Source organism: Rana temporaria, chromosome 10 (assembly GCF_905171775.1).
Source record: "Rana temporaria chromosome 10, aRanTem1.1, whole genome shotgun sequence".
Taxonomy (NCBI): domain Eukaryota; kingdom Metazoa; phylum Chordata; class Amphibia; order Anura; family Ranidae; genus Rana; species Rana temporaria.
In genome coordinates, this window is record NC_053498.1 from 94,168,584 (window position 1) to 94,187,984 (window position 19,401).

Genomic DNA, 19,401 nt, shown 5'->3' on the forward strand with positions numbered 1-19,401 from the left:
GTTTAGATTTACTATTGCTTGATTTGTATATTTTACCTTTTTACAAGTACAGTTTGGTTGGAGCTTCCTTACTCCAATAAGCCAACAAATCCTCAGATGTCCAATGAGAAGTGATTTCACCCCAGTGTTTTCTTGCCACAGATTTGTGTTGGGGAGGGTGGTGGTGGTAAGTTTAGTTGGTTATATAAACAGTGTGAGATAAGAAGGAAAGATTGGCAATATAGAGAGAGATGAGAGGGGACTAGAGAAGGTGGTGTTAAATATCGGCCGATTCTTTACTCAACTGGCCAAGATTTGATCTAACTTTGACCGGCTTTAGTCATGTTAAGACTCGGAACACATGACAAAAACCTACCATGCGATTCATCTATTATGAAAGGATTCTTGTGTCATTTTGGTGAGCTATTAAATTTCCATCCTAATTAGTTGGTGGAGCTACATTTTGTGTACTGAAGTCTAGGCATAAGGGTTTTGGATGGTTATCGAGCCTGGTAATCTTGAAAGTTCAGCTAGGGCAGGGATTAACGGTAATGGCATTACCTATTTTTTCCCAGAAAGGTTTTACTGGTGGTGTGGGGGGACCTGTAACTCATTTTTTACACTACTTAAGAGACTATAGTTCATAACGGGTGTGTAGGCTAGTAGTGTGCCAATAGAAAATGCATAGGATGGTTAGGTAGTATGCGAAGTGAAAGTGACCTGGCGGCATAGATGTTCCTGGCTAGACAGGAATCTGATAAAGTGAGAGAGCTGCAGGGACTAAAGCCAGCGCTCCTTAGTGGACATTTGGGGTGAAATGATTGAGAAAAGGTGTGTGTGGCCTTCCTGCAGACATCCGTTTAGATACGATGGTTCAGTTGCTTGATAGTGTAAGAAAGATTATGCACCTTGTGTGGGTGGGAACCCCAGGCCGTATAGAGTAGAGAATTAAAATGGGGACATAGTGGAACGCCAAGTCCTAAGTATCACTGGGGCAAAGAAAGGTAAATCTTTTTAATGTTGGTAGTGCTCTATGGTAGCCAGGGAATAGAGATTAATCTCTTAAAGTAAGTTTGACAAACCACTCTTAAGATATTAAATTTCCCCATCAATATCCCATATCTCCTTGGTAAAGTTGTCTCGCAATATCTAAAAAATCCACCAAATATCCTGGTTACCTTAGCTGACTTCATACCAAAGGAATGTCATTACAAATTGACCAAGTCCTTAAAAAGATCATGTTTCTTGCAAGGGGAGTTGGCTTCTTGCATACAAGTTCTGTATATAAAAACTTGGAATATTCAGTCTCGTCTCCAGAGCTGCATCATCCACGCATCTGGCATGATCATCTGTGCCACGCTGCCCAAGTGTGTGGGACTCCATGGAGTATTGTTATATTTTCTAATATTACATTTGTTATCTGTATCTGCCATTATTTAATACATTTTATACCTACAAGTGTTTGTGTGCTCTCGGCACATCTCGAAATACAATCCCAAAAACATAAAGATCTATCACAGTTAAGTGAACAGTGTGTGTGGCTTTGTGGCAAAGTTCAATATTGAAAACAGTGACCAGCCCTATTCTCTCCATTTGGTAAGAATCTGGAAACTCGCTCAGTGTTTTTTTTTTTTTTTTAACCTTCCACATGTATTTCAATAAAGCAGAGCCCAAACAGGTAAAGAGTTGATGAGAGTTATAAGAACTGTCTGGAAGAGGTATAGGCAGTGCAGGAGAATGTTCATCTTGAAAAGAGCTATACAGCCAATCCATGTGTGATGTCAATTGGACCAATTTTGAAATGTTGAATGGATGTCAGTAAGGAGGGGGATTTATTTAAAGGTGAAATCTAGCCAAAGCTATTTTAGCTATACTTCCGTGGATCACAGGAGTGTAGTTCATTCTGCATGCCTGTGATCTCTTGATTATATGGTCGGGATCCACAAGAAGCCTGGATCAGCGCCTGGCTCAGCAATCTTCTGAGAGCCTGAGCTAGCCCCTTTACAGCCCAGCGCTCCAGTGAGTACTGGAGGGACTGAGCAGAGAACTTGTGACTGCCAGTCACAGCTCTCTGCTCAGAGTGGAGGGGGAGAACTGAGCGGTCAGGGGTGTTTGCTCAGTTTTCATTACAGAGGTGGCGGGGGAGAGATGCAGCATCAGATTAATGCTGCATCCAACTAGGCAAGTATAAATATGTGTTTTTTTGTTTAACCACTTGCCTACTGGGTACTTTCGCCCCCTTACTGCCCAGGCCAATTTTCAGCGTTGTCACACTATGACAATTGCACGGTCATGCAACACTGTACCCATCTGAAATCTTTTCAATTTTTCTGAAACAGATGGAACTTTTCTTTTGGTGGCATTTAATCACCACTGGGGTTTTTTATTTTGCTAAACAAATGAAAAATCTATTTGCAAATAAGTAATTTTCTTCTTCACAGATGTGCGCTGATGGGCGCGTAGAGGAGCAGGGTTCTGGGAGGACGTCAAGACGCCCTGCCAGATCTGGATGACTGCGCTGTAGACGTCATTCAGCTATAACACACTTGGCAAGTGGTTAAAACCATACTTCTCTTTTTAAGTTTATATAGATCTATCAGATCTATCGGATCTGCACACCCAGGTGTCATAAAAGCATTTACCTGGGAACAAGTCTCTAAAATTGTCAGGGGAAGTGAGATATTTGCAATTTCTGACTTTTGCAGGTTCACTTTATAATTCTTGACTTTCCGGTAGGACTTGAATTCCTTTAGTAGAGAAGGGAGCCCAATAGGTGGATTGGAAAAGTATAGCAACAAGTCATCTGTCCAATTTTGGGGGTTCCAATGGCTTTCTATTGAATAGATTTGTTATGGTGTAATTCATTAAAATAGGGAGAAAAGGTATATGGACAGCCGCACACCGAAAAACCTTTGAAGGTAGCCTTTAATGGTTAAAAAGGATAAAAGCACTACAAAACACAGCAAGCAGTGGGATATGTAACTGCCGTGTTTCGCTCTGAGGTCTAGTGCTTTAGTAATGGCTAAAAAGGTTTTTAGCTATGACTAAGCACTAGACCTCAGTGCGAAACGTGTCGGCTACATATCCCACTGTTGTGTTTTGTAGTGCTTTTATCCTTTTTCACCATTAAAGGCTACCTTCAAAGGTTTTTCGGTGTGCAGCTGTCCATATACCTTTTCTCCCTATTTTGCTTTGTGCATTGCCAGCACCCACAGTTTCTGAGAGGACATTGATCGCTCATTGCACTCACCTAGAGCGGCAGTCTTTCTCTTTCCATGTGTAATTCATTAACATGATGCATTGTGAATTTGAAAAGCATCAGATATTGAACCATTTTACTGGTACACCGTAAGATGGTAATGTGTAAAATTACACGATTTTACCAACAAACGTAAAGGGGGAGAAAAAACTGTAACAGAGGCATGTAAGAAACAAACTCACCCTATCAATTTTTTAAGGCATCGATGCAGATGGAGCATTGGGGAAGCTTTCAACGTTCAGCGAATTAAAGTAATAGTATTTGTAGTAATAAAGAGCAGTGTTGTAACTAACGGCGTTTAAATAAACGCCGTTAGGTAACGATGGGCCTCCTGAGGGTAACGAGTAATCTATCAGATTACTTATTCCCTCTCGGCAACGCCGTTCCCATTACTGGGCGGCGTTACCGAAATTACGTCGAGTGCGCGGGGGGCAGTCCGAACAGACTCTGCCTTCTCCCGTGAAGCTGCTTGTGACTCCCGGACCACCTGATGCGGCCGCATCGAAACGTCACTCCGTACACTCTGACACGATACTTGAAGGTGAGAAGGGAGTGCTTGTGACTCCCGGACCACCTGACCCGCTGACGCGGCCGCGTCGAAACGTCACTCCGTACACTCCCAGCCACTCTTACCCGATACCTGACGGTGAGAAGGGAGTGGGACCTGGCACAGCAGGAAGACTGGACCTCCGGTATGGTCTCAAGGTGGGGACGGATGGAACCGGCGGAACAGCGGCGTTGGAGCCCGCCGAGATCATGACAGTCGGCGATGGAGAGGCACAGGTGCGCCCGCACAGTACACGGGACACACAGACCCAAGAGGTGGGGATAGAGTCAGAGCCAGATATATCAGGCAGCTTAGCGTGCTTAACCAGGCTCTCCCCACAAAGGATGACATGCCTGGGCAGTTGGGCACTGTGGGCAGGTGGAGTTGATAATTATACACAGTATTGCATTTGCTGGGCATGCGGAGCGGTCTGGTGGAGTGTCAGTGACACTCCACCGGACCGCTCCACATGCCCAGGCAGGCCCAGCAAATGCAATACTGTGTACAATTATTAATATCATCATCACACTCCACCTGCCCAGGCAGCAATACTGTACAATATAGATTCAGTGTGCACTGCAGCAGTGTCACTCACACTGAATCTATATTGTACAGTATTGCTGGGCACTGGAGTGTGATGATGATATTAATAATTGTACACAGTATTGCATTTGCTGGGCATGTGGAGCAGAGGTGGAGTCATGTGATTGCATTGTAGAATATAAAAAAAAAAAAAGTCAGTTACTTTGCTGAGTAACTAGTTACTTTGCCAATTAAGTAACTGAGTCACTAACTCAATTACTTTTTCGGCCAAGTAATTTGTAACTGTAACTTATTACTTTTTTAAAGGAAGATGAGCAACACTGATAAAGAGTAACTAAACCCTCCTATCCTTTCCAGTGAAGAGAGCTGCCATCTTAGTCTGATCTGCAGTTGCCATGGTACTGCCCATGTAATCAGTTATGACATTGGCTATCTGTTAGCTTGACCGTTCAAATGAGAGCATAAGCACTTCTAATAGTTATCATTAACATGCCTTGGGTTAAAGCGGAACTAAACCCTCCTATCCGAAGCTGTCATCTTGGGCTCTGTTTTGCTAAAAGCCGTTCTGCCGTTATCCTAAAGGCACGCTTGAAGGGACATCATAAGGGCACTAGGGATGAGCTACGCCAGGGATATGCAATTAGCGGACCTCCAGCTGTTGCAAAACTACAAGTCCCATCATGCCTCTGCCTCTGGGTGTCATGATTGTGGCTGTCAGAGTCTTGCTATGCCTCATGGGACTTGTAGTTTTGCAACAGCTGGAGGTCCTCTAATTGCATATCCCTGAGCTACGCATTTGATTCGAACAGATGTTCGACTCGAACATCGTCTGTTCGACCGTTCGAAATACGAACAAAACGGGTCGTTCGCGTCAAATTCGAGTGACGTGCCACAGCCCATAATTCACTGCGGCATTGCGTGCTGATGATTGGCCAAGCATGCACTATGACCCGCATGCTTGGCCAATTACAGCGCTGTCAGTACAGAGAGCCGTAATTAGCCAAAGCCAGGGTGGCTTTGGCCAAATATGGCTCAGGGCTTTAGTACACGCCCCACACTATAAAAGGCCGCCTGCAAGGCGGCCTCGTGTAGTGTGTTGCAGCGCTGGTTAGATATCCGTCACAGAGAGAGAGTGTCTTCTCTTCTTTTTTTTTTTTTTTGCTAGATCGAGCAGGCAGGTTAGTCAGTTAAATTTACAGTGTGTAGAGGATATATATACATCCCAGGTGTTGTACATATATTTATACACTGTATAGTTTAGCTAGATCAGTTCTCCTAATTTGTCAGGCAGTTGATTGTGCTAGCTGCAGTGTTCTCACGTGTTGTATTGCCTGTGTGCTCTTTAGTTTGCACCTAAAGTTACTAGGTGTGTACTGCACGTGCGCTCTTTAGTTTTCACCTAAACCTACTTGGTGTTTACTGCACTTGTGCTCTATAGTTTGCACCTAAACCTACTTGGTGTATACTGCACTTGTGCTCTATAGTTTGCACCTAAAGCTACTTGGTGTGTACTGGCCGTTTGCACCTAAAGATTCAGGAGCAGTGATTTTAATGATGCTTAAATAAAAAAAAAATATGAAAAATTCCTTTAAATATTGTACCTGCTGGGTATCTATAGTATGCCTGTGAAAACGTCTTTGAGAACCCGGGTCTTGCCCGAGGGAACATGTATCAATGGAAAAAAGTTTTAAAAAACGGTCGTTTTTTCAGGAGTCCTGAAAAAAACTATTATTTTTAAAACTTTTTTTCCATTGATACATGTTCCCTCGGGCAAGACCCGGGTTCTCAAAGACGTTTTCACAGGCATACTATAGATACCCAGCAGGTACAATATTGAACTAAAAAAAAGCAAAATCGGCTGTCGAAAGCCATACTAACGATCCGAAAATCTTTAGATAGCTTGTCGCACAAATTTTTTATATCCGATTTTTGGATCGTGTGTACGGGCCTTTAGGCATGAAAGGGATATATACAGTTGGCAAGCAGTTAAACAAAGATTGTACGAGAAAAACACAAAGTGGCACATAATTGTGAAGTGGAAGGAAAATGATAAATGTTTTTTTTAAATATTTTACAAATAAGTGTGGTGTGCATTTGTATTCAGCCTCCCGAGACAATACTTTGTAGACCCACCTTTCTCTGTAATTACAGCTGCAAGTCTTTTTGGGGATGTCTCTACCAACTTTGCACATCTAGAGAGGAGTGAAATTATTGTCCATTCTTCTTTGCAAAATAGCTCAAGCTCTGTTAGATTGGATGGAGAGTGTCTGTGAACAGTAATTTTCAAGTCTTGCCACAGATTCTCAATGTGATTTAGGTCTGGACTTTGACTGGGCCATTCTAACACATGAATATTCTCTGATCTAAACCATTCCATTGTAGCTCTGGCTGTATGTTTAGAGTTGTTGTCCTGCTGGAAGGTGAAGCTCTGCCCCAGTTTCAAGTCTTTGGCAGAAAACGGTCACACAAATGTCGGAAATTCCAATAGTCAAGAACGCAGTCACGTACAACACTACGACGAGCCGAGAAAAAATTAAGTTCAATGATTTCAAGCATGCGTCGAATTGATTCCAAACCTGCGTAGGATTTTTGTGACTCGGAATTGGCTACAGAAATTTCCGACAAGAACTTATGTTGCCGGAAAAATTGAGAACCAGCTCTCAGAAATTCCGACGGCAAATGTCCGATGGAGCATACACGCGGTCGGATTTTACGACAACAATCTCACATCGAACATTTGTTATCGGAAATTCCAGGTTTTCTTCTAAGATTGCCCTGAAATTGGCTCAATCCATCTTCCCATCAACTGACCAGCTTCCTTGTCCCTGCTGAAGAAAAGCATCCCCACAACATGATGCTGCCACCACCATGTTTCACGGTGGGGATAGTGTGTTCAGGGTGATGTGCGGTGTTCGTTTTCTGCCACACATAGAGTTTTGCATTTAGGTCGAAAAGTTCAATTTTGGTCTCATCTGCCTAGATCATCTTCTTCGCAGTTTGTTGTGTCTCCCCACAAACTGCAAATGGTACATCTTATGTTTTTTTTCAACAATGGCTTTCTTCTTGCCACTCTTCTACAAAGACCAGATTTGTGGAGTACACGACTAATAGTTGTCCTGTGGACAGATTCTCCCACCTGAGCTGTGGATCTCTGCAGCTCCTCCAGAGTTACCATGGGCCTCTTCAGTTTAGGTGGACGGTCATGTCTTCGTAGGTTTGCAGTTGTGCCATACTCTTTTCATGTTCAGGTTATGGATTGAACAATGCTCCGTCAGTTGTTCAAAGTTTGGGATATTTTTTTTTGATAACCTAACCCTGCTTTAAACTTCTCCACACCTTCATCCCTGACTGGTGTGTTGAAACAAAAATTGCCGCTCCAGCCCTTCAAATCTATACCGGAACACCCGCCCCAGTAGAATTCACAGCCGCTGGCTCTGCACAAGCTTGAAGGAAGAAAAAAAAAATCCAGGACTGCCGCACACCATAGAAGGCATCTTAATTGATAATGGTAAAATAAAATCCAAATGCAGTCACTTCATGTATAAGGAGGAACAGGAAAAGCAGGACTAAGTGCCACAACATAGTGTGAAACGCATTAGCTGCTTTTCCTGTTCCTCCTTATACATGAAGTGACTGCATTTGGATATCAATAAAGATGCCTTCTATGGTGTGCGGCAGTACTGTATTTTTTTCTTCCTGTCTGGTGTGTTCCTTGGCCTTCATGATGCCGTTTGTTCACTAAGGTTCTCTAACAAACCTATGAGGGCTTCACAGAAAAGCTGTACTGAGATTAAATTACACACTCTATTTACTACTAAGGTGAGTTCTGAAGGCCATTGGTTCTACTAGATTTTAGTTAGGAGTATCGGAGTAAAGGGGACTAAATACAAATACACGCCACACTTTTCATATATTTGTTTGTAAAAAGTTTTGAAAACAATTTATGATTTTCCTTCCACCTCACAATTATGTGCCACTTTGTGTTGGTCTGTCACATAAAATCCCATTTGTTTTTTAAGGCGCTGTAAGCCTCTGTTTGATCGTCAACTGCCATGATTGTTGCACATGTGATGAGGTCAGACACTTATGCCCTGTACACGCAGGGACGGATTTGCTCTCCCTGCCGCCCCAAGGCCAGGTTCCTCAATGCACCCCCTCCATGCCAACCGAACCCCCCCCCCCCCAAATCAACGGAGAATGTGCGGCACAGTTAGTTCAAATATGTTTTGTTTGTTTTTTTACTTTTTTATTTTTATTTATTTGTAGCTTGTCACTTACTTTTTTAAATTTTTGTATCATTTTCTTATTATTTTTCTTATTCTTTCCTTTTTTATTTTATTAATTGAATTATTATTTCTTATTATTTATTTGTTATCAATTTTTTTTCACTTAACTTTTTTGCTATCACACAGGAGAAATACATTTCCTGTGTGATAGCAATTGGAGGTGACATGTTCTCTTTATTGACCCTGTCACCTCCAAAACAGGAGTCCTAGCACTGTGCTAGAACTCCTGTCACAGCTGAGATGGGAAGAGCACAGCTCTCCCCTCTCACTTCATACATCGGCAGCAGGGACAGGAGACAGACTCGGTGGCCGGGGGGAGGACGGAGTCCTGGAGACAGAGCCAGCAGAGAGGTATGTGGGGGGGGGGGGGGGGGAGGAGAGGACGGACGGGAGCACATATTTTACAAGTGATTTCGGCGACATTGCCGCAATCACTTGTTAACGAGCGAGCGGATTCCCCCATAACTTACCGCCCTTAACTGTATGTTCCGTGCGTCGGGGGACTCCATGCCACTGCCGCCCCAAGGTCTGGCCTCAGTGGCCTTGTGGGAAATCCGGGCCTGTGTACACGCCATCGGAGTTTCCGTCGGAATAAACTCTGACGGGTTTTTCCGACAAAATTCCGTTCAAGCTGTCTTGCATACACACAGACACACCAAATTCCGACCATCAAAAATGCGGTGACGTACAACACTTTAACGTGCCTAGAAAAATGAATTCCATGTTTCCGAGCATGTGTGTTTTTTTCTCCGTCGGAGTTCCATACAGACGAACGTGTTCTCTTTCTAACTCTGTCTGAATTTCCGACGGAAAAAGTCAGATGGGGCATACACACACGGTTTGGAATATTCGATGAAAAAATTGCGTCTGACTTTTTCCATCGGAAATTCCGATCATGTGTACGAGGCATTAGAGGGGTGAGAGTTGGGTTGAGAGCACAGCAATGTGACAGTTCCTTTCCCTGCTCCCTTTACGATCCACTGAGATGAATGAAGTCTTGTAGTGGATCAGTGTCAGTGATAGAGAAGAGCAGGCAAAGGCCTATGTCCGTTCTCTGGACAGCCAGCTCTCTATGCTACTGCCAGGCATGTTAGTACAGAGGACGGTGTATGTCACATGTCACAACACGGGAGCTCTCCAGCGCCCCCCTTTCCTCCTCCCTATATTACAAGGTGTGGAGGACCTCACTTCCTGATCTCACGCTGCAGGTAACCAGGGTGTATCTGAGGCTGGACGCTTCTCCAGGACTCGCTAGCCGTGTGCTTATTGGCCGAGAACGCGCAGCACGCTTCGTCTTCCCGCCCCCTCCTCAAATCGCGTCCCTCCTCCCGCCCACTCAACCAGACCCCCGCACTCCGCCCCGCCCAAAAGTTTCAAGGCGCCCCCAACTCTTCGTGTCACGCCCACTGAGCGACACGAGCAGAGCGCCTCCCGCAGGTCGGTCGAGGCCGCGTACACCGGAACCCCCCCCCTTGTCCCCTCGTGAGCGGAAGCGGAAGAATCAGCTCTTTCCGCTGTTGCCGTCCTTTCCAAAGATTGCTGCTCCCCCTTGTGTGTGACAGCTGCGGGAGCCGGGACTGTACGCTCTAGCCGCCCCCCCCTCACAGGGACTGGAGGCCCGCCGGCACACCTCCTGCGTTTCCTGCTCCGTGACCCCCCACTATCACGGTAAGTGCCCGCCTCGGCCTGTCACCGAGCACAACTTGGACGGGACAGTTAACCCGTGCAGCGCTTCTCCCAGCAACACGTTACCCAGAGTTCCCTGAGAGAGAGACGCCCCCCCCCCCCCTAGTGACAGCACCCTGCCCGCTTCTATCCGCTGTGTGACCCGGGCTCAGCGCTGCACCACACGGACAGAGCTCTCCTGTCATCTCTATGGGGTGGCAGGAAAAGTTTCAGTGAGGCTTATTTATTCAAACTGGAGAGTGCAAAATATGGTGCAACTCTGTATAGCAACCAATCAGCTTCTAGCTGCAACTTGTTCATAAGGCTCCATGTACACGGGACGTTTTTACAAATGATTACACTTGACCGATAGTAACCCATTTTTAAAACGTCAGTTTTAGCAGCGTTTTGCCGCGTCTGCGTTTAAAAGCATTTCTAAAATATTTATTTTTTTAAACGTCCAGAAACGCCTATAAACGAAAACGTGTCTAAACGCCGGTACCACGTTTAGCCGCGTTTTGGTGTCTGAAACGTGGAAATCTCCGCCATCTGAACTCCCATTTTTTTTTTTTGCCTTTAAAGAAACGCTGTTAAAAGCAACTGCCTAAAAACGACTGTAAACGTGACTGTGTACATGGTGACATAAGATAACATTGAATGAGTTCAGGGGCAGGTGAAAAAAGAACCCAACTGCCTCTTAATGTCTAATGCCCGGTACACACGATCCGATTTTCGGACAAATGATCGTCGGTTTTTTTTTGTATGCTAATCTCACGTCGAATCTGATGAGTTTACTAAAGTCACGAAAATTCTCGTACGGCAGAATAAAAAATCGGAAGTGATGTCATGTGTTGTAATGCATTTGTATTGCATTTTCGAACGACCGCTGTACTGATTAAACGAAAATCGTACGATCTGGTATCGTACGGAAAAACTTCCGTGCATGTCCGATAGAATAAAATCAGATGAACTGTCCTGATCGGCTCTCGGAAGCGCTGTACTAATGATCCGATTATCGTACGATCGTTTCGAAAGCTGCATTTTCCGTACGATTTTCGGACCGTGTGTACGGGGCATAAGGCCCCATGCACACGAGAGACACGCTGTTAAACCCGTGTTCAGAGACAGTTGGACACTTTTTTCAACTGCCCCTGAACACATTCAATGTTATCCTAAGGCCCCTTTCACACTGAGGCGCGGTGGCGGTATAGCGCTGCTAACAATAGCGGCGCTATCCTGTCGGAATTGCCGCAGGATTTGGCCGCTAGCGGTTCGGCATTAACCCCCGCTAGTGGCCGATAAAGGGTTAATACCGCCCGCATTGTGCCTCTGCAAAGGCGCATTGCGGGCAGTATTACTGCGGTTTCCCATTGTTTTAAATGGGAAGGAGCGGTGAAGGAGTGGTATACATGCCGCTCCTCTCACCGCTCCAAAGATGCTGCTTGCAGGAGATTTTTTTCTCTCCTGCCAGCGCATCGCCTCAGTGTGAAAACCCTCCGGCATTCACATTGAGGTTGCTGGGCAGGAGTTTTTCAGGCGGTATAGCAGCGCTATTTTTAGCGCTGTACCACCTGAAAAACTCCTCAGTGTGAAAGGGGCCTAAGTGTCCATGCACACAGTCTCGTTTATTGAAGTTTTTAAGGCAGTTGCGTTTAACCTCGTTTTTCCGGAAGCAAAAAAATGGATTCAGACGCAAAAATGTCCACTTTTCAGACGCTCAAAGCGGTATCAGTGTTTTGTCGCAATTTCGTTTATAAGCATTTTTAAAGGTGACCTATTTTTTTTTTACAGTCTCAAAAATGATGTCATATGATGAAAAACCATTAAAAAAAATATAAAAAAAAAACGAATTGCTTGTATTGTGGACAATTCACAACTTGTGGCAGGTGACGTGGCCAGTGGACAATCCACAGCTTGTGGCAGGTGACGTGGCCAGTGGACAATCCACAGCTTGTGGCAGGTGACGTGGCCAGTGGACAATCCACAGCTTGTGGCAGGTGACGTGGCCAGTGGACAATCCACAGCTTGTGGCAGGTGACGTGGCCAGTGGACAATCCACAGCTTGTGGCAGGTGACGTGGCCAGTGGACAATCCACAACTTGTGGCAGGTGACGTGGCCAGTGGACAATCCACAGCTTGTGGCAGGTGACGTGGCCAGTGGACAATCCACAGCTTGTGCCAGGTGACGTGGCAAGTGACACGCTAAATACAAGTACACTGCTGCTCTCTCAGCTGCTACTCACTCTGGTCTCACAAAATGACAGACATGGTTACATAAAACAGTTTTTTGAGCTTAGGGAGGGTCTTATGGATGCAAAAGCGGTTAAAACGCCGCTAAAATCACGGCAAAACAGGCGTTTCTAAACGCCGGTTTTAGCCTTTAAAAACGTGTGTTCAGCAGAGTTTGCACCAGCGTCCCGTGTGCATGGGGCCTAATAAAACCTGGAAGCTGATTGGTTTTTATACAGATCTGCACCATATTCTGTACACTCCAGTTTTAGTAAATCAACCCCAGTGATTGCCGATCACACTGCCGATCTTGCTGCCAATCACAGTGCCGATCACACTGCCGATCTCTCTGCCAATCACAGTGCCGATCGCACTGCTATAGGGCTCATATACACTGCAGGCTCCTTTCACTGAGTGTTGGTGATCATTGTCAATGCATTTTTTTGGAATATTGACTTTATTTCAATTTATTTTCATCGCTAGTAAGTTTCATGTACATGCATTCCTGCACAGTTGTGTGTTTATGGCCATTTACATGCATTCTGATGTGAAAAAATGCAGTAAGGTAGTAAAGCCACCCCCTCCGGCAGATTTAAGCCAGCATGTGCTAGGATGTGTCTCACACATTATGACAGACTTGCCTCGTTCACATCATGTGTAGAGAAATCAGTTTTTCTGCAAGGGCAACAAAAACAAAACGATTCTTTGTGTATCCTGTTCACACCACAACATTGGTATCCTGTGTGGATTTATTTTGTGCAGGAATTTGCAATGTGTATTTGCAAAAAAACACCCTGTGTTGTGAACAGGGCACACAACTGTTGTGCATATAAACTGATATAAACTGATGTGTCTGTGAAATCTGCTTTGTTTTCATGCACATGGTGTGAAAAAGCACTGTCATACTGTCATTCCTGTCTGCTGCCTTGGTCCTCTGCTATCTGACAAGTTTTCCTTGACATCCGGAGGAAAAAATGGTGACAGGGGGGAGGGTCTTTCATCTGATTGACAGCCTCAGCTCTGTTCCTGTGTGCTGCTTAAAGGGGAGTGTGTCTCTTCCCTCCAATCAAATATCTGACCTCTACTCACTGAGCTCTACAGAGTTTAAAGGAGTTGTAAAGTCTTAGGGTTTTTAACCTTAAAGCGTAGTTCCACCCAAAAGTGGAACTTATCTGTCACCCCCCCCCCTGTGCCTTTCGGGGGGTGGGGGCGGGTACCTGTTTTTGCCAGGTACCCTGTCCCCACTTCCATCGGACCTTGCTGCAGCAAGGTACGTCAGTAGTCCGGCTCCCTCCCTCCTTCCCCCTACTGTTGGGCTTTGCGCATGCGCAGTAGGGGTACGACCGTGAAGCTGCAAGGCTTCACTGCCAGGTTCCCTTACCCTCAATGCCAGCGGCAGCACCCGACAGCTGATGGAAACACTGGCTGCAGTGCCGACATCGCTGGACTCCAGGACAGGTAAGTTTCCTAATATTAAAGTGGTTGTCTTCTGTCATGACCTTAAAGCGGAGGTTCACCCTTTAAAACATTTTTTGACATCACACAAAGTCGCGCCATCCTACCGACACAATGCCAGTTTTTTTTTGTCAGCACATACCTCTTAATCCCGATTTTCACCTCACGGCGATCCCGCGGGAGTGGGCATTCCCAAGCACTGCCTGTGATTGATAGGCTTCCGAACGGCGCATACTGCGCGTCACAGGTTGCCGACAGAACCCGAACATCGGTGCGCAGGCGCCGTATAGAGTCGCACCGACGTTCGGGTTTTTCCGGCAACCTGTGACGCGCAGTATGCGCCGTTCGGAAGCCTGTCAATCACAGGCAGTGCTTGGGAATGCCCACTCCCGTGGGATCGCCGTGAGGTGAAAAACGGGATTAAGTGGTATGTGCTGACAAAAAAAAAAAAACACTGGCATTGTGTCGGTAGGATGGCACGACTTTGTGTGATGTCAAAAAATGTTCTAAAGGGTGAACCTCCGCTTTAATCACTTTAAGACCAGGCTTTTTATGGCACTTTTTGTTTACAAGTTATTTTTGTTGCTAAAAAATTACTTGTAACCCCCAAACATTATACGTTTAAATTTTTTTCTTATGCAGAGACCCCTAGAGCATAAAATGGTGGTTGTTGCAAATTTTTACTTCACACTAATTGTGCAGCGGTTTTGTAAACATGCACTTTTTTCCAAAAAATATAACATTTAGTAATAGTAAATAGATACCTAACATGTCAAGCTTTATAATTTTGCAAGCTTGTGGAATGACGACAAACTACTGTGGTTAAAAATCTCCATAGTTGATAACTTAAATGCCTTTTACAGGTTACCTGTTTAGCGTTAGAGAGGCGGTCTAGCGCTAGAATTATTGCTCTAACATTTGCGGCGATACCTCACATGTGGTTCGAATACCATTTTCATATGCGTGAGCGACTTGCGTATGTGTGTATATATCTTGGTTTTACCTTTCAGTGTTTTGTAGCAGTTGATACATAACCCCTTCACAGCTGTCATTCAGCTGTTCCACAGTAGTGCGTGAATACTCTTTATATTTATTTACGTATGTGTGTGCTGCGAGCACAGAAAAATGGGTGCGCTTTTATTTATATATTTTCTTTACACTGTCCCTTTAATTTTTTTTTTATTCTTACATTATTTGTACATTATTAATGTAAACATCCCTTGTAATAGAAAAAAGAAGGGCTCGACAAAATCTGGCGCCCGCGCCCACCGGTAATTGAGGCCGCGGCCTACAAGGCCACAAAGCCGCGGCCTCAATTACCGGCCGTCGCGGGCCCGCCGCGATCGTGCGGCAGGGAAGGTGGGGGCGCACAGAGGCACAGGATCTTGTTCCTTCTGTGACCTGTCGCCATCTGGTGGTGGCCGTTGGCATTACAAGTAAAACAGCAGTTCCTAAATTGTTTTTTCACTGTTTTCACTGCCATCTCCTTCCCTTAATTAGAACCCCCAAGCATTATATTTTTTTTTATTCTAACACCCTAGAGCAGGGATAAGCAATTAGCGGACCTCCAGATGTTGCCAAACTACAAGTCCCATGAGGCATAGCGAGACTCTGACAGCATCAAGCATGACACCCAGAGGCAGAGGCATGATGGGACTTGTAGTTTGGCAACAGCTGGAGGTCCGCTAATTGCTTATCCCTGCCCTAGAGAATAAAATGGCGATCGTTGCAATATTTCTGTCACGCCGTATTTGCGCAGCGGTCTTACAAGTGCACTTTTTTTGGGAAAAAATACACTTTTGTTTAATTAAAAAATAAGACAACAGTAAAGTTAGCCCAACTTTTTTTTTATATTGTGAAATATAATGTTACGCCAAGTAAATTGATACCCAACATGTCACGCTTCAAAATTGCGACGGCTCGTGGAATGCCGACAAACTTTTACCCTTTAAAATCTCCATATGCGACGTTTAAAAAAATTCTACAGGTTGCATGTTTTGAGTTACAGAGGAAGTCTAGGGCTAGAATTATTGCTCTCGCTCTAATGATCACGGCGATACCTCACATGTGTGGTTTGAATACTGTTTACATATGCAGGCGCTACTCAGGTATGTGTTTGCTTCTGCGCGTGAGCTTGGTGGGACAGGGCGCGTTTTCTGGCTCCTAACTTTTTTAGCTGGCTCCTAGATTCCAAGCAAATTTGTCAAACTCTGGAAATAAGGATGACAGGTCCTCTTTATGGTAAGATCTGGGGTCAAATAGACCCCAAACTTTTATTTTTTTTACTTTTTAACCACTTCCCATCCTCCGTATGCTGAATGGTGGCCGGGAAATGGTTCTGTTATCCTGACTGGGCACCATATGACGTCCAGCAGGATAACATGGGCGATCGCTGCATTTCGGTTGAGCTGTGACCATTCAGAGTGAACCAGGAAGTGCCGGTAAACGGCATCCCTCGGTTCGCGCTGACCCTATCGGGGAGGGGGGGGTGGTTTCTGTGCTGATGATCAGCACAGCCCCCATCAATTGTACCCATCATCTGCCAATCAGTGCCCCATCATAACCCCTCAGTGCCCAATAAAGTGCCAATGTGTGCCCACCACAGTGCAAATCAGTGCCCAGCAATAACACCTGTTCAGTACTTGCCCAGTCAGTGCCATATATTAGTGTCCATCAATTCCGCCTGTCAGTGCCCATCAATTCTACATATCAGTGTCAACTCATCAGTGTCCATTGGTGCTGACTCATCAGTGCCTGTCAGTGAAGAAGAAAGCAAAAACAGAAACAAAGATTTTTTTTTTCAAAAAATGTCGTTCTTTTTTTAGTTTTGTTTAGCAAAAATAAAAACCGCAGAGGTGATCAAATACCACCAAAAGAAAGCTCTATTTGTGGGAAGAAAATGAAAAAAATTTAGTTTGGGTACAGTGTTGCATGACCGCGAAATTGTCATTCAAAGTACGACTGTGCTGAAAGCTCAAAACTGTCCTGGGCAGGAAGGGGCGAAAGTGCATGGTATTGAAGTGGTTAAACAGCAAAAGATATTAAAAAAAAAATAATAATAATTCTTTCCACTCTGGACTAGAAGTGACGTCCTGACATCCCTCCGGTCCTCCAGGGCCATAGAGTGTTAACTCTCTGGTCACCTATGGGAGCAGCTGAATGCACCGTCAGATTGTTTCTAGGGCTACTCAGCGGAAACGGTAAGCCTGAGAAACACCGGTGGGGGGAGACCCCCTCGCCCCGCTTTGGAAACCGTTCCAGCAGCTCATGAGCCACTCAGACCGGTTTCATGAGAAAGCTGTCTGCCTGCAGAGAAAAACAGCATCAGGGTTATGGCTGATATCTTTAGACATAATCCCATTAAACCACATGTTATCCTATGTGTTGATGTGCACATAGGCTTTTAGCAGTGTTTTTTTGAAAGGAGAGTTTAGTGGCAGGAATAAAAACCCTCCAAGTACATTCTGGATAGCCTCCTTAATCAGTGAATAGCTGGTTAAGGAGCTGACCAGGAAGCCGGCCGCCACGTCCTGAATAATGGATTCATCAGCTGTCAGCGGTGTTCCCCACTGACAGCTGAATTTAAAAAAAAAAAAAAAAAAAAAACATGCCCCCCCCCCCCCCCCCCAAGCACCTTGTCCCCATGTTGAGAGGGAAAAATACCCCTTCCCCACAACCCTGGCTGGTGGTTGTGGGGATCTTTGGGTGGGGGGCTTATTGGAATCTGGGAATCTTTAACAAGGGGGTCCCCAGATCCCACCTCCCCTACTCCTTCACTATAAAGTAAATAACACAAGTTTTTGACAAGTTGTTTTTATTTAAAAAAATAAATGTTCCCTGGTGTAGATCCATTGTCAATCACGCCACCCACAAAAACAACAACCCTACAGTCCTGACGAAGGCTCCCCCTGTCTGACCACTTTTAAATAGCTACAGGGCATCAGTGACGCCCCTTGTGACGTCACTGACCCAGCATGCCCTTGGTTGATGATGTCACTGGGTTGCCCCGCCCCCTTCGTTATTTAAGAGCTGTTAGACAGTGGGAGCCTTAGTCAGGACTGGAGGTTTTTGTTTATTTTTTTGGTCAGTGGTGGCTGCGGGTGATTATCGAAGGATCTACCCCAGGGGAACCCCACTGACAACTGATTACTCATCCGTTGTTAAGGACGCGGCAACTGGTTTCCCGGGCCACACCTTAATTAACTATTAATTAACTTAACATCATGCGATTTCAAGTTGCATCAGAAATCTCACTAGTGTAAACCGAGCCTTGGATGTACATAAACGCTCTACATTGGTGTGAACTTGGCCAATTGGAACACATGTGTTTTTCTTGCATATGCTTTTGTATGGCGTTTAAAAATGCTCTCACTATCTGGTGTAAATGAGCCTTTATACAAAGAATTCCAATGTTTAGCCTGTATAGCACTAGACCTTCTTCACCAATGGTTTTTTTGAGGTTAAAACCAGAAGTTAAACATACAGATCTATATATATATCCTTCCTCTATCTAAAGCTGCTGTTAAACCCAAAAAAGAAAAATGGAACATATTTCAGCTTATAAATCCTTAGGCTCGGTTCACACGTTTTTAACCGCGTCCAATTCGCATAACATCTGATTATTTATACACCGACACTAATTGCAATTTAAAAAGCCACAGTGTAGGAAATTACCACTTAATTGCAATTTTAACCTGTGTGTGTAACACCTTCTGTCTGTACCAAGGCCTTTCATTCCAGGAGATGGAAACTTTTGATCTGGGCCATTTGGGTGATTTCTGTTATGATTTAGGAAGGAACCAAACTACTATGTGATAATAAATGGCTTCATATTATCACTATAAGAGTTATTTTGCATGATTAGTCATATTTTCAATATCAATGCCAACATTTTATGATTTCTGCCAGGGGATGCACACTTTTTTGAGCACAACTGTAACATTATTATTGGATGTCGCACCATGCTATTTTGCCTTGTAACATGGACTTTATCAGTTACTTTCCTTCATTCTTTTAGCACACTAAGATGGATGACCTCTTAATTTTATTGAGGTATAAGCACCCCTATTACTATTAGGACAGTAACACCGAAGGTTTGTTCGGACCATAAACAACCATGTTTTCTATGTGCCCTGTTCACATGTGTGGTGGTGATTGTTTTGTTTTTCTTTCCCTTGCCCTGGTTCACACTGATGCAACTCGGTCGGCGATATTTGCCGGCAATGGCACAGTCCTAATCGGTGCGGCCCCACATCTGCAGCGCTGCACAGATTTCAAAAAGTAGTTTCTGTACTACTTTTTGCGATATCTGGCTGCGATTTGCATTGACATCTGTGCAGAAACCTGCACAGATGTCTCTGAAATCGGGACTGACCAGCGGGAGTGAAATCGTGCTTCATTCCTGCAGCCCAGTGTGAACCTGGGCTACATGATATTGA

The 19,401-nt window shown here is 44.8% G+C and overlaps 1 protein-coding gene across 2 annotated transcripts in view; it reads left to right on the forward strand.

The window, feature by feature from the left end:
- The first annotated feature begins 10,034 nt into the window (after positions 1 to 10,034).
- Positions 10,035 to 19,401, forward strand: part of PPP6R1 (protein phosphatase 6 regulatory subunit 1) — a 176,625-nt gene continuing 167,258 nt past the window's right edge. The window contains exon 1 of one of the 2 annotated variants that reach the window (XM_040325727.1): positions 10,035 to 10,282. The gene's annotated coding sequence lies outside the window, so the exon portion shown is untranslated. The remainder of the gene's footprint in view (positions 10,283 to 19,401) is intronic. The other variant, XM_040325728.1, reaches the window with a different exon arrangement.